The following is a 16,027-nucleotide window of genomic DNA, read 5'->3' as shown; positions in this document are numbered from 1 at the left end:
TTCATGCTCAAAGTCAGAATGGCTATTTGCACAATTTTATTGAAGGATAACACTTTTTCAAGCAAATACAATGGAAATGAGTGTAAATATTTCACACAAGCTGCCTCTGGCCAAATTTCTCAACTAAGTTCACAAAAGATTGTAAACAAAACACCTGCCAGAGGTGACAAGAAACTGTAACTCACAAGCCCTCCAGTGAGTGTAATTGCTCAGTGAGGCCAGCTGGCATTTTACAAAACTTTACCTGGTGTCAAACCTGCTGGTGTCTGTGTTGTCCTGTTTTAGAAATAAAGGATTGACTCAGAGGTGTCTATAAAATCATTCTGCAGGGTGATAAATCCCAACTTGAACACCAAAAGAAGAGGGCAAACCTTTGGACCTCGTGCTTAATCCAGACTTCAGAGGTTGTCCGTGCGGCTGGGAGAAGAGCTCACCGAGCAGGCGCTGAGGTCCTTCTTGAGGCCTGTCTGCATGAGACCTCTAGCAGCCTGCCAAGGGTTCCCCTATCTCAGGGCCTGTGTGAATGAGTGAAGCACCCGGAGTGGTTTTTGAAATCTGACTAAAAGCTCGGCAATCATCTACAAAATTGTGGTTCGCGGAGTAGAAATTATGCCGAATCCTGTTTGGCCCTTTGTTATATTGGCAAGCATCCTTAGTGGTACTTACTCTTTCCATAATAAACTGTCATCGGATGCAATTGTTTCAGAATATGGTCTCCGTGTTTGATTGCAGGGTCTGCAGCTTCAGACAGTAGGAATGCAATGCTTAAGCTTCTTCACTTATTGCCTGCTGGTGTACAAATATAGCATTTGGCAATTTAGCCTCAAGCCTGTGTCTCCTGTTCCATACCCCCCACTCTGGGAGGTATGGGGAATGCAACTTTCCACAGCCTCTGAGGCAAGAGGAGGCCCATAAAGCTGAAATCACAGCCAAGGTGTGCGCCTGCCTCATGCATAATCCACCCACAAAATACAGTTGCTAGAGTTGAACTCTGGACTCCCCACCACTGAAATAAAAAAATAAATAACGGCCAAATCCTCATAAATGCTGAAAAGCAGCAGCTGGTAGCCAAAAGACCACTTTAATCATAGGAACAAAAATAAAACCAAAGCTGGGTACAAAAAGGCTTATATCTGTAGGGAGAATTAATGTAAAGAAGGGGGTCAAAGCCACTTTTCTATCATGCAACTCTAGCAAGAGAAGGCAGGAACAAGGAAGAAATGTCACAATGACAAACCCTCCAGACAACCACCAGATAATAAGACATGACGTGTTTTAAAATCCCTATGCTAACATGCTCTGTTAGGATACATCAAGTTATTCCAATTTCCTCTTACAGTAAAAGTATCCCCATATAATTAAAATATTGATGAGCTAGTTCTTGGTCTGGGTGCATGCATGCTGGTAGCTGAATCCTCCCTAAAGGTTGGTGAGCAAAAACACTTTGCTATTAACTGCATTTCTAAATCCTTCACAATTAAGCAATCTGTCACCAGGTTCACTTTTATGCATATTGATTGAGAATGATAAGACTTGGATGTATGTCCAATGTAAGCAATGACAGACAAAAGTTTAGGGTTAAAAGGAGCTGACATTGTTGCACAGTGGATTAGGACACTGCTTACAAGGCCAATATCCTATATTGTGGAGTGTCAGTTTGAGTCGTGGCTGCTCTGCTTCCAATCCAGGTTCCTGTTAATGCACCTGGGCAGCAAAAGCTGGTCCAGTATTTGGGTCCCTGGTACCTGTTTGAGACACCTGGACAGAGCTCCTGTCTCCTGGCTTCAGGTTAGCCCAGCCCTGGCTGTTTTAGCCATTTGGGGAGAGAATCAGCAGACGGAAGATTTCTCCTCACTGACTCCCTTCCCAGCCCCTGTCACGCTACTATTCAAATAAACAAATCTAAAAAAAAAAAAAAAAAAAATGCCTGGAGGGTTAAAAGCTATGTGCAGGGCAGGTAATTGGCACAGGGGTTAAAATGCCACTTGGGACATCTGCATATCAGAGTACCTATGGTCAAGTCCTGGTTCCACTTCAATTAGAGCTTCCTGCTAATGCACACACTGGGAGACAGGAAGTGAATGCTCCAGTCCCTGGGCCCCCTGCCGCTCACGTGGGAGACCTGGATAGAATTTCTGCTTCCAGGCTTCAGCCTGGACACGGTTACTTGAAGAATGAGCCAGGATGTTGGAGATCTAGTTCTTTCTCCGTCTTCAAATAAATAATAAAAACTTTAAAAATAAAACTGTGTGGGGAGTATTTGGAGGCTCCATGACAACATAAAACATGTCCGTAGTTGGAGATTTTGAGACAAATGAGTTAGCTGTAATCTTTCTGCTCTCTCGTGACGTTCAGCCTAACCAGGAAAGATGAGAACATGGTTTTGAGACGTTGCCTGGAATGCCAGAACAGGCAGCAGAGCCTCAATGAGAGTCTGACTCTTCATGCACATACTGGCCTGTCTCGGGCAGCCTGAGCCTTGGGAAGCGCTTTCCTCCTCTTTAAGCTCCTGCTTTTCCAAGGGGTTATAATGAAAACCAAATGAAGCAATCTCAAGTGAAAATGCTTTGAAAATTGAAATGCTATGTTACTCTGTACAAAAAACATTTATGACAAGTACCCCAAAAGATTATATACAAACTTAAATATCAAAATGTTAAAGATGCCTAATATGGGGGATAATATCAGGTGTTTTTATACCAAACCTTAAGAAAAGTAAATACACAGAAATGAAGGCAGATGTGGTAGATGGAGGAAACAGAGTTGGAAAAATGCATGTGCGGCTAATTCAAAATTTGGGAAGTAGTTTCATTCGTCAAGCATGGGATATGTGGTATTTAAGAGAATTGTTTTGGTGTCTGTTTTAAATTGCAAAATTTCCCATCCTTTCACTGCAAACGTTAGTTAAAGAAATCCCAACAACTTGGATTCCACATGACACATCTAAATGTGTAAATATTTACAGCTCAATTTTATATTTTCACTATTTTTGCAATAGTCCCTGCTGTAGACCACATTAGCATCAACCATAAAAAATTGAAATTAGTTTCTCAATTTCCTTTGCTGTTCTTTGCTAGAATGACTGATTTTTTATGATAACGTTTCTATTGTTTTAATATTCTTGCCTTTCTCATTCATATTCTAAGAGATTATTGTTAGTGGCAACACATTTGATTTATCATTTAAAGAAAGCACTTGTTCAAAAAGTCAGCACTGGGTATTAAATGATGATTGCCTGCAGTGATTTCTTCCCCAACATCTGCAAAGACAATTTTGCCTTTTCTTCTTCCACTTCACTCTAATTGAAAGATCTTAAATATATTTAAATAGGATTCATATAGCTTATAAAATATCTTCGCAAAACCTAGGATGTTAAAAAACGGTTCAGTTCCTAATGCTTAGTTTTCTTGGTTAAAGTAAAATATCCACGTATGGACCAAGATAACATCAAAGATGATACATGTAACCTTTCTCCTAAATGTCAGCTAATACCATACAATTTAAAAAGTTTTGGGCTGGCGCTGTGGTGTAGCAGGTAAAGCCGCTACCTGGCATCCCATAGGGACGCTGGTTTGAGTACTGGCTGTTCCACTTCCAATCCAGCTCTCCACTATGGCTTGAGAAAGCATAGAAGATGGCCCAAGCCCTTGGGCCCCTGCATCCGCGTGGGAGACCCTGAGCAAGCTTCTGGCTCCTGGCTTCGGATCAGTACAGCTCCAGCCATTGCAGCCAATTGGGGAATGAACCAGCAGATGGAAGACCTCTCTCTCTGTCTCTTCCTCTCCTTCTCTCTCTGTGTAACTTTGACTTTCAAATAAATAAATAAATAAATAAATCTTAAAAAAGAAGTTTCTGTTCCTTTTCAAATTATTTCTATTCCACGTTTACAGAGTGCTTTATAAGTTATCCGCTGCTCTTAATTTCAGAGGATATTTTTTTCTTGACCATTGAGTCATGACAATTCAAGTAGGAAAGATTGAAGTTGTTATTTTAAAGTAAATGCATGTTTATTGAACTCTCTTCCAAGTGGAAATATTTACACTGTAAGTACTATGTGATATATATTTGTCAAAGCATCACATTGTAACCTGTGAATATATACAGAAATATATATAGACATATAAATATATATTTTATTGTTCCTACTTACTCTTACTGCCATATTAAGAGTAGTGACCCCAGAAAGAAGTTCATTACATAAATATACAATAATTTATTCAACTGGTTATCTATAATTAGATATTTTAGTTGTTAAGTTTTAGCAGATAAATACGCACAGCATTTCTGCCCAACAGTTTATGAATGCTTTCTAAGATAGTTTTCTTATGCTTTTTAAAGTTGTTTTTAGTTAAACATAAATAAACACATTTTCTTAGTCAAGTAAATACTGGTAAGAGTTCCTCAAACTTACAAGAATGCTGGTAGCTCCTGAGGACTGTAGATATGGATGGTGTGTAGGTCCTGGGTCTCAAGGGATGCTAGAGGGCAAAGGCACGGGAACCTTACCAAGACCCACACCACCATGTTAACACCTGGGGAAAAGAGGCTTGAAGACCCTAACACCAGTTCTTCGTTTTCAGTGGCCTTGAATGAAATGAGGGTAATTATTGATCCAACAAACTATAATGGCTTCCCCTAAGTCCTCGGAGACTGTTGTGCAAATGTGTACTCAGGGACTCTTAAATACTGCTTATTAATGGTTTGGCAGGTCATAACTGCTGTGACGGGGCCATTAAAGACTGTGGTATAAATCCTTTTGGACTCTCATTTCTTTGACACAGAGACTGCTGCACATGTGTACTGATGCAGGCTGTTCAAAGTACTCATATATCCACAGTATCTGGGGCAAGCTGGCAATTTCTGCAGAAATCCACCAATTCCCCTGCTTTTCGCCCTTTAATATAATGTATTTAATCCATTTTTGTATTTTGAAATAGCATGTACAATTGCTTGCTTCAATTGTTTCTAACTTTCTTAAACCTTTTCTAGAGATTTTTACATTTTTCAAAACATTTATTGAACAGAAAGAGAGAGAGAGAGAGGACACTCATCCTCTGGTTCATTCCTCAAACGCCTACAACAGCAGGGGTTGGGCTGGTACTGAAACAGTGCTGGGATGCAATTTAGGTCTCTGACATGGGTGGCAGAAAATCAGCTGCCTCCCAGGGTTCACACGGGTGCAGGGCTCAGGCACTTGGGCCATCTTCCACCGCTTCCCCAGGCCATAGCAGAGAGCTGGATTGGAAGTAGAGGAGCTGGAACTCGAACTGGTACGGATGGGACACCGGCACTGCAGGCGGTGACTTAACCCTCCATGCCACAGCGCCCGGCCCCAGCACTGGCACATTTTAAACTGCCCCCAAAGGACGTTGCAATAACAGCAACACTGAGGGAACTGTGCCTCACAGCACTCCCCCTGCCAAAGTCAAGCATGTTTTCTCTTTCATAACCAAGTTTCGCTGAGACACTTATAGAAGCTAAATTACGACGTTCTGCCCGCAAAGATCTCATTTTGAGTTATCTTCTTTGTTTTACAAAGCTAATCTAGAGGACTGGACTTCTAAGGCCTGTGATATGTTGCCTGAGGAACACGTAAGGGTTTAAATTGCATCTTTTCAATGTGTTCTGGCACGCCAGCCTGAAGCCAATACTTGTTTTTTAACTGGCAACCTGCCTCCCACGAATGGAGGAAGCAGATTGCCTCTTTGCTGCATACTTAGACAAGGTACTGATGTAACAACAGTGGACAAGCAGCTGGGAGCTGGGCTGTCAGCCTGTCACACACTGACAAATCTGTTGTTCAGATTCAGGCAGGGTGTGCGTGTTCGCTTGCCACGGCTATCATCCATCTAGCGCAGGGCTGGGGGTGGGGTCCCAGTAGCTTGGGCCCCGCCTGCCTGTGCACCAGACGTTGTTATTACATCTTTCTGAAGGAGCTCCGCTAAGCAACTCATTGACTTGTTCGTGACGGGGGTCTGGCAAATGAAAAGGAAGATAGCCTGCTGGATTTTTGTTTCCCTCTCTTCCTTCTGTACACTAAGACGGCCTATATTAGCATTTCACGTCACATCCATGAAATCCTAACTCCAAACTGCTTTTCTAAAAAACCCACAAAGCAGAAGGAACAGCGAATATAAAGAAATATTAAATGAAAATGCTGTTGTATGAGGGGGAAATTACTTGAGCACAGTGTGGAGTGGGGGCTCTCTTTGTCTCTCTCTCATTTTTCAGGCAGTGCTGACTTTCAGGATGATCTCTAACAAATTTCCCCTAGAGCCGCTGGGTTTGTAACACTATGACACTCCCTCCCTCTGCAGAATCAGTTCAGGCTGAACGCAAAGTCCACCTGAGACTGAATTTACAATTCCCAAGGCAAACCATATCTATATTTATATGGGCCTTTGTGAATCAATGAAAGAAATTTTCTTTTTAAAATGCAGGCATTTGGGGGAATTTAAAGGTAATTGAGTCTCTATCCCAGAGTTTCTGGTACGATGCAGTTCACCGTGTGTTGGTCCTTACCTGGAATGTTTAAAACCTAACTCCTGGCCCTGGCCTATCGATTCGCCTCAGGTTATACTGAGGCGTACACACAGGCTGTGGTTTTTACCCTTTTCTAATTATACTCATTCTAGTGATCTGGAAAGAAGCTAAACCTATCAGAACCAGGCATGCTGTGCAGCGTGTAGGGGATTGTTTTGTGGTTTTGATTCTCACCTGTCAATTGTTTTTATGCCTTGGTCAGCTGAATAGCTCTTTTAAGAAAAAAAATTTTTTTTGCAATATTTCAGGTCATGTGTTCCATAAGAGCCACAAAAGTGTGCACCAAATTAAAGAGACATACCACATTTTAAGTAAAAGGTATGCATAACTCTGGAAAGGCATGTTAACATTTTAGCATTACAAAATTTTCATATACCCAATCTTACAAGCAATACATCATCTCAAGTTATAATAAAACTTAATTTTTTTAAAGACAAAAACAATAATAATAATAGTATTATTGAGTTCTTACTATGCGTTAGACATTTCTGTATTAATATTTATGTTAAGTAAAATAAATCTATTGGGGCTGGCACTGTGGCTTTGTGGGATAAGCCTCTGCCTGTGGCACCGGAATCCTATATTGGTGCCAGTTCTAGTTCCAGCTGCTCCTCTTCCGATCCAACTCTCTGCCATGACCTGGGAATGCAGTAGAAGATGGCTCAAGTCCTTGGGTCCCTAAACCCCCATGGGAGAACTGAAAGAAGCTCCTGGCTCCTGGCTTTGGATTAGCTCAGCTCTGGCGATCACAACCATCTGGGGAATGAACCAGCAGATAGAAGACCTTTCTCTCTGTTTTTCCCTCTATCTCTGTAACTCTACCTCTCAGATAAATAAATAAATAAAATCTTAAAAAACAAAAAAAGAGAAATCTATTAACTTTAGAATCATTAGTATTGTAGAAAAGGAAAACATGCTAGCAAAAAAAACCTCAAAGAATAGTTTTCATCTTTTGTTCACTGCAGTGTACATTCTTCTTACAAAATTATTTTCAAATTTATTTATTTTCTTATTTTAGAAGCAGAGAGAGAGAGAGAGAGACAGACAGACAAAGAGGGCGGGAGAGAGAATGAACTCCCATAGGCTGACTCACTCCCCCAGTGCTTATAATGACTAGGGCTGATCTAGGTACCAGAAACCCAAAACTCAAGCTGGCAACCCCCAACATGGGTGGCAGGAATCCAATTACAATTACCCAATTATTATCCAGCTAGCTGCCTCTAAGGATCAGAGTCAGCAGGAAGCTGGAGTCAGGAATCAGAGCCCAGTAGCAAGCCCAGGTACTCCTGTATATGGGATGCAGGCATCTTAACTAGCATCCTAACCATGAGGTTAAATGAAAACCAGTACATATTTATTCTTGCATGAGTATAAACACAGGCATTAAGTGGTGATGTTTACCACAGGTAGTTCTAGGATTCCTTAAATGACATGAGCTTTTCAAGATAGCAAAGCATGCAAAATCATTGGAATAAAACTGTGATTTTTGTGTGGAGGGAGGGATAGGAAAAGGTTGATTAGTGGGTACTAAGTTTTATAGCTAGCTAGGTGTAAGAAGTTCCAGGGTTCTATTACTCAGGAGGGTGACTACAGATAATGTTTTGTGTAATTCTGTATGAAAGGAAAACAAAAGGGAAGACAGAATTTTGGATGTTTATGCCATGAAGGAATATCAAGTGTTTGAAGAGATAGATACGTATATTCACCGTGATTGGACACTACATGATGAATGCATCTATTGAAAATCACATGGTACCCCATAAATGTGAACAATTCCATGCTTCTAAAATTCTTTTTGAACAAAACATTTTTAAGTATTAGAAAAACAACTTTTTAAGGCAGTAAATTAAAATCACATTTGTGCTTGTATAGGTGAGAGAAAAAATATATCAAGTAGAAGCCTGTCATTTAGGAATTACAGGGTCAGGTTCTGGGTTGGATCCTAGAGCATGAGAAGGTGAATATGCTCCTAATGGGAAATAACTGAGTCCTAGAAATATTGCTATTCCTGGCCGGCGCCGTGGCTCAACAGGCTAATCCTCCACCTTGCGGCGCTGGCATACCGGGTTCTAGTCCCGGTCGGGGCACCGATCCTGTCCCGGTTGCCCCTCTTCCAGGCCAGCTCTCTGCTGTGGCCAGGGAGTGCAGTGGAGGATGGCCCAAGTGCTTGGGCCCTGCACCCTGTGGGAGACCAGGAGAAGCACCTGGCTCCTGCCATCGGAACAGCGCGGTACGCCGGCCGCAGCGCGCTACCGCGGCGGCCATTGGAGGGTGAACCAACAGCAAAAGGAAGACCTTTCTCTCTGTCTCTCTCTCTCACTGTCCACTCTGCCTGTCAAAAAAAAAAAAAAAAAAAAAGAAAGAAATATTGCTATTCCTTTGATTTACCTTGGTTGAAGGCATAACATAGCTTCAAGCCAGTGTTTTTGATTTTGTTTTTTTTTTTTTTTAATTTTTGACAGGCAGAGTGGACAGTGAGAGAGGGAGACAGAGAGAAAGGTCTTCCTTTTTGCCGTTGGTTCACCCTCCAATGGCCACCGCGGCTGGCGCACCACGCTGATCCGAAGGCAGGAGCCAGGTGCTTCTCCTGGTCTCCCATGGGGTGCAGGGCCCAAGCACTTGGGCCATCCTCCACTGCACTCCCGGGCCATAGCAGAGAGCTGGCCTGGAAGAGGGGCAACTGGGACAGAATCCGGCGCCCCGAACCGGGACTAGAACCTGGTGTGCTGGCGCCACTAGGCGGAGGATTAGCCTGTTGAGCCACGGCGCCGGCACGCAAGCCAGTGTTTTACTCTCTTATGTTTCTTACATTTTTATGGACCTAAATAGAAGAAAACCAAAAACACTATTTAAATCAATATTGTAGATAAAATATGAAAGGTTGATTCATACTTTGGAAGAGAATTTGTCCTCATAGAAAGTATACCATAAATATTCAAAAAGGTCAAACAACTATTGCGAATTTTAAGACCGTGCCTATTTTGAATATAATAATGACGTATATCCCCTCATGCTGGTGAAAGTGTTGGGTACTCTTTATTCTTCTCTAAAAGCCTGGTGATTTTTGATTGACAGAAAGATTACCTAACAAACCTTCACTACAAACTAATTAATCATTTTGAAACCAACACTAAATTGGCAGGCATAAAAAAGCAAATGAGATGGGTGTGGAAGACCATTTTCAAATGACCTTCGTTAAAAGCCAAGTTCAGACTTAATTCTTGTTCGCCAGTGCTTCTTCATGTTTACAGGAAAAGGGGTCAAGTATGCATTTGAGTCCTCCTCCCTCCAGACCCCCCTCCCACTCCCTAATAAACCTTTAACTTCAGTAAATTAAACAATACAAAGAATCAACAAGTTGTTTGCTAAGCTCTGGAATACAACTATGATAGCATGGCCAGTTACAGTATAAAACTTCAGGTTTTTCATGTGGTATCCTAAATCTTGCACCTGTCTCAGAATCCATTATCCCATAACAGCATTTATGACACATGCAGCATAGTGATTTCTTCTGGATTTCTGGGCTCCACGGAGGAACATCTTTTCCTCATTTCTGCATCCTCCACTCATGGCACGATACCTGGCACTCAGCCTGCATTATAAATGCACACCATCCAGAACAAAGTCTGTTCTACACAGGACCACAAGTTGGCTAAGTTTGAGACAGTCCATTACACACCAGTCCTGTCCCATTTCATTTGCCACTGCCGAGCTGATGAGGTGGGCTCCTGCTGGACTTCTCCCCTCACTATATGTGCATTCCCGCAGACCTATTTCATCACATGGATCCCACCAATCTCTAGGATGAACACCTCTGTAAAGGGAGGAAAGTTTTTTCAGTAGAAATCGGAGATTTCTCTAATTCATGCAAAGCATATATTTTGCAGGGTCCCTGGTCTACTTTCCTTTGCTGTTTTATCTTAAAAGGAACACACAATCTTCTTAACAGAAAAATCTACCTTTTTTTGCCACCACTCCCTACTTCCAACTCAACACACAAAGGATTGCTCCAACTGCTGTGCTCTGCAGGTTATGTGATCAAAGTGAGGTAAGTGGGGACATGAGGCCCTACAGGAACAAGGAAACATGTCACAGAGCCCCTCTGCTGCCACTTGCAACAGGTAGCCTCTCAAGGTCTACCTGCTAGTCCTCTCCTAGCCTCAGACCTAAAAATAAATGAGGACACAAAAGAAACATGGGAGCCTCAAAAGCAACACAGCAGGAGTAATTTATTACTTTGGAAGGCTCTCCCACCCCCAGCTCTATCCTGAGTTGGCCCCTCTGCCTCACAGGGTTGCCTGAGGTAGCTTTTCTCTGCTGTCCTTCTTCATGGCTGGCTGCCTGTCCTGGGTGACTGGGTAGGATACGGCTGGGCCCAGGCTCTGTCTGTTGAACTCCAAACACAGACATCCCTCCTAGCAGACAAGTGGTGGCTTCCTAGGATATTAATGAGCCCCTGGCTATTTATTGGATTTCCCTTTCCCCATCCCCCTTCTCTGCCTCCTCCTCCCGCTTATGGTCCCCACCCCCCAGCCCAGTCCTGCTCCTCCACCCCCCTCTCCTCCCTGCTTCTATCCAAGCTGCTCTGAGACAGAGAGGGAGAGCGGAATTATTTATTGTGCGTCTGTTTAAAATGAAAGGCTTTTACATTTTAATGAGCACTAAATAGGTGCGAGGAAATATTGTTCATTAGCTGTAATCTGCGGAATTGCTTGAGTGAACTTCCTTTGGAGGCTGCTTTAAACGGTTCACTCAAGTAAAGCAGTTTGTATGGTAATTAAGGGAGCATTTTTCTGTCAACATCTGTGCTGCTATTTATAACAGGAGAGGTAGCTTGCTGCTCTACTGGAAGAGCTGGAGGTGGAGGTGCTGAAAGATGCAGGTGAGTTGGTTGGCAACTGGTCATGGCACAACCATTTCTTCTTGGCACTCTTTACAACATGACAAGTTCCTTTCCTTCCATTCAACCTCTAATATTCATTTAAAAAAAAATCCTTCCCCATCCTTCCTGGCTAGAAGAATTCTCTCTCTGACGTCTCTTCATTAATCACTCCCTTCACTTGGCAGTCCAGGCAGAGAGATTCAAGCTGCTTTGGAGAAGCAAGTGGCCTTCAGTTTTGTCAGAGGGTTTCTTGCTGTCTGTCATCCACTTTTCTCTCCAGTGCCCTTCCACACACATGGTGCCAGCAAGATGCCAGGTTCAGAGTGGTGGTATTCAGGGCAGACAGAGATTGCTATGAAACAGAGGGCTATACACTGGGTACTGCAAATTCCTGCCAGGTTGAGGGAGCCACTGATCTCTCCATGACACACAATGAGCAGTCCCGGCAGTACCATTAACGAGCCAGATTAGACGTCTACTTTGAGAGGTCTCTGGGACCTTGTCCATTCTCTCCAACTAAAGGAAGACCTACCCTCGCATACCCTCAAGTCAGAGGGACTCGGAATAGCAGCGCTGATCCTGAGAGTTCCAGGGGACAGACAGCCAGACCAGGGAAGATTCATTAGGAAGATGGCCTGGCTATGCTGAAGTAAAGGATATGAAAAAGAAGATAAGGCAACCAACAGAGTCAGAGTTGCAGGAGGACTGGCAATGACAGCAGAGACTGGCCCCCAGCTGGAGGCACTACTGAGGAGCAAGTCAGAAGTGCAACCCTGGGGGAGTGGGAATGAGTGAACCCAAGATTCAAAGCAGGCAGTTTTGTGTGGGGATAAAGCAAAGACCCAGTTCCTGAAACCAGCGAGAGATAAGGCCAGAGCAGACCTGCCAGCCATCTTGAAAAGCTGATGGGTCATTTTAAACTTTCTCCAATGAAAAGAAGAGTTAGACAAAATCCTTCTCCCGAGAACCCTTAATTTTATCAGTGGATTGGTCTGAAATCAGCAGCTTTAAAAATGAATGTTCATGTTAATTCTATTCAAAATCTTGATTTGGAAAAATACATTGAGAAATTAACATCAGGTGGCCACTGAAAGGATTATATGGCACAGGTAGAAGGTTTGCTAATTCCTGACCAACTTTGTCATAGCCCCAAATATCACAAACTCTCTCTCATTAAATATCATCATTGGTAGAACTTGTTACTAAGCACTTTATTTTATTCCTATGTTATTTTTGTCTTAATTTTACTTGATTTTTAATCCATGTTTGAAATCTGTATTTTGTCCCAAGGCAATTTCACTAGATGACTAATTTGGAAAATTGAATAAAATACAAACAAATATAGTAAATGTCAAATGATTAAAGAATTATCTTTAATCACTTTTATCCAAGTGAGAATTATCTCACTTGGAGATAATATGAATAATGCAAACCCACAAATGGTACCCAAATCAGAATCAGTTTAAAATAGCTGCCCTACCATCATCCATTGGTACTAATAAGCTGGAAAGACTCTGTCAGAGCATGTTGTACTGTTTTTGTCCATGACCCAGTTCTTCTCCACATGAAGGATCATAGTACAATACTGAAGAGGAAGCAACAGAAGAGAAGAATGGAAGTAATTAGCACTGGATCTTTATCCAAGTATTTACTCAGTGTTGCCTATAAACAAGTGTTTCAGGATATGATGCAGGAGCTAAAGGGCTTAGAGAGTAGAAGTGAATAGTCTCTAGGAGTTTTGAGATTTAATTTCTCCTTGGGATAGCACACTAGCCTGCAGATGTCATGTGAAGCTTGATCCCAGCTTTCAAGGGACTATAAAGGTAGTTGTAGAGACATATAAATGATACAATGGGGTCTTGCAGACACTATTGCAAGTGTGCATAACTGGATAGAGTGAGATCACAAAGAAATAATTATCAATTCTACTTTGGATAAAGAGGCATCAGGAAAATAAAGAGGATATGAAGATGGGTAGGGGCAGAGGTACAGTAAGCTCTAAGGGTCAAGGCAACAGACATGTCAGTATCCTGAGGAATTTAACTCTAAATGAGATGTGTATACAATGTAAATCTTAGACCACTTGAGGAGCAGTGGAGATAGGATTAGAGGAGTGAAGGCCTGAAGTAGGGAAAGCAATTGGTAACCTACTTCTAACTAGATTAGTTTAAATTTTGTAATCTTATGAACTTGAAGAAAAGTACTTAGAGAATGCTACATAAACATCCAGGAGGGAGGACAAGAATCAGCCTAAGACAACAGCACCAATGATAGTGATGAGCCAACATCAGACTTTCTACAGATACAGCATCTCCAGGAATTGGCAGTTAATTAGGTGAGGAGGATAAGGAGGAAAGTATGAAAAAGGCTAAGTTTAGGATGAATTTTAAGGTTTATCTGTTCATTTCATTGAGAAATACAGGATGCAATTGGAACCTTTATATTTAGTGATATAAGTCAGTCCCCAAAAGACAAATGTCATGTGTTTTCTGATTTGTAGTAACTAATATAGAGCACAAAAAAAAAATGAGTGGAATGACATCTTGATATTTGATTATTGTTGTCTTTATAATTACTACTTGTTGAATTCTTTATTTATTGGAGGATTAAGCTTGTGACTGTAAAGTGAATTGAGGGTGTGTCATGGCAAAAATTAAAATAAAAATAAGAAAGGAAGGGGGGAAGTGAGGGAGGGAAGGTAGGAAATATCATTATGTTCTTAAACTGTCTATATGAAATACTTGAAATCTGTTTCCTTTATATAAACAAAGAAAAATATTAATTATTCAACAAGCATAACTGATTATCCATTATTATTATTTAACTTTATTACTATTTTGTTATTATTATAATTATTATTATTATCACTTGTCATTAGTTGGGCATACAACCGGGCTCTGGGACTATAATGAAGCATCAGGCTTGAAACCTGCCCAAGAACCCAACACCAATGGCTGGCAGTGGCACTTCTCCTCCGAACACTTTTGACATAGAAACAATTTGAATGACATTTTTCTCTTTTATAATTGACCTATAAACCCACACACCATAAAAACTACCCTCTTAAAGCAATTCAGGGTCTTGTAGTATATTTACAAAGTTGTGCAACCATCACTATAAATTCCAGAATATTTTTATCACCTCAAAAAGAACCCCTTTACCCATTAGTGGTCACTCCTCATTCTCCTCTCCTGGCAGGAGAAGATGCTGAGGAAGCCAATATCCTAAATATCTTGCATTAGAAATATTGAATTAGAGTTGCTTGTGGAGTATCCAAGTGGCACCCATAGAAGGAAGACTTGTTGGGGTCTGGTTTCCAAGGAAGAAATCAGTATTGGAAATGGAGATTTGGGTATAATCAGTATATAGGAGCTTGAAAAATTATGGGATTCAGTGATTCTCTGAAGAGGGAGAAAAGATCTCCAGCAATAAGCCCTGAACAATGCTAAAATTTGAGATTTTTAAAAAAGATTTATTTTATTTATTTGAAAGAGAGTTACAGAGAGGTAGAGACAAATAGAGAGAGAGAGAGGTTCCATCTGCTAGTTCACTCCCCAAATGGCCACAATGGCTGGAGCTGAGCTAATAAAAAGCCAGGCGCCAGGAGCTTCCCCTGGGTCTCCCACATAGGTGCAGGGGCCCAAGGACTTGGCACATCCTCTGCTGCTTTCCCAGGCATATCAGCAGGGAGCTGGATCAGAAGTGGAGTAGCTGGGATTCGAATCTGAGCCCATATGGGATGCCAGTGCTGCAGGCCAGGGCTTTAACCCACTGTGCCATAGTTCCAGCCCCAAACTTTGAGATTTGAGCAGCCAATGACACTATGACTTAGGTTATCCTAAATGTGTCTCTTAAGAAGTATAAAATTCATCCTGCCATTGAGACACACACAACTTGTTATGTACAGAAAGCTACCTATCTACAATTATTCTTTTCCCAGGCTGACTGAAGTGAAATCATTGGTTATCACTTTCTACAAACTATTTGTTATACTCACTTGTGGAAATTCTAAAAATATCAAATATTCACATTTTTCTTACCAATGAGATACTAAATTTCTGAAGGAGAGGAGCCAGATTCCCTATTTCTTTTGTTCTCAGCTGCACATAGTGCATAAATATACTGAGTACAAAATAAATGTCTATTGATAAGAAATAAACATTGTTCTATGGATCCTTATTCACTGATAAGACATTTAACCTACATATTCAATCATCTAATCATATATTCAATAAATATTTACTCAGTGCCTACTATGTGTTTATCTTATGGATGTAGACTAAATTGTAAAAACATTTATTATATATCTTATTTTAATTTTTTAAAATATTCATTTATTTATTTGGAATTCAGAGTTACCAAGAGAGAGAGAGAGACAGAAAGAGAGAGACCTTTCCATCTGCTGATTCACTCCCCAAGTAGCTGCAACATCCAGGGCTGGGCCAGGTTAGAGTCAGGAGCCAGGAGCTTCATCCAGGTCTCCTATATGGGTGGTAGGGGCCCAAGCAGTTGGACCATCCTCTGCTGCTTTTCCCAGGTTTTTTGTGAGCAGGGAGTTGAATGGTAAGTGGCACAATGGAACATGAACTGGTACTCACACGG

Source organism: Lepus europaeus, chromosome 14, assembly GCF_033115175.1.
Source record: "Lepus europaeus isolate LE1 chromosome 14, mLepTim1.pri, whole genome shotgun sequence".
Classification (NCBI taxonomy): domain Eukaryota; kingdom Metazoa; phylum Chordata; class Mammalia; order Lagomorpha; family Leporidae; genus Lepus; species Lepus europaeus.
The sequence above is the reverse complement of the archived record's forward strand: the minus strand, read 5'-3'. Positions refer to the sequence as shown.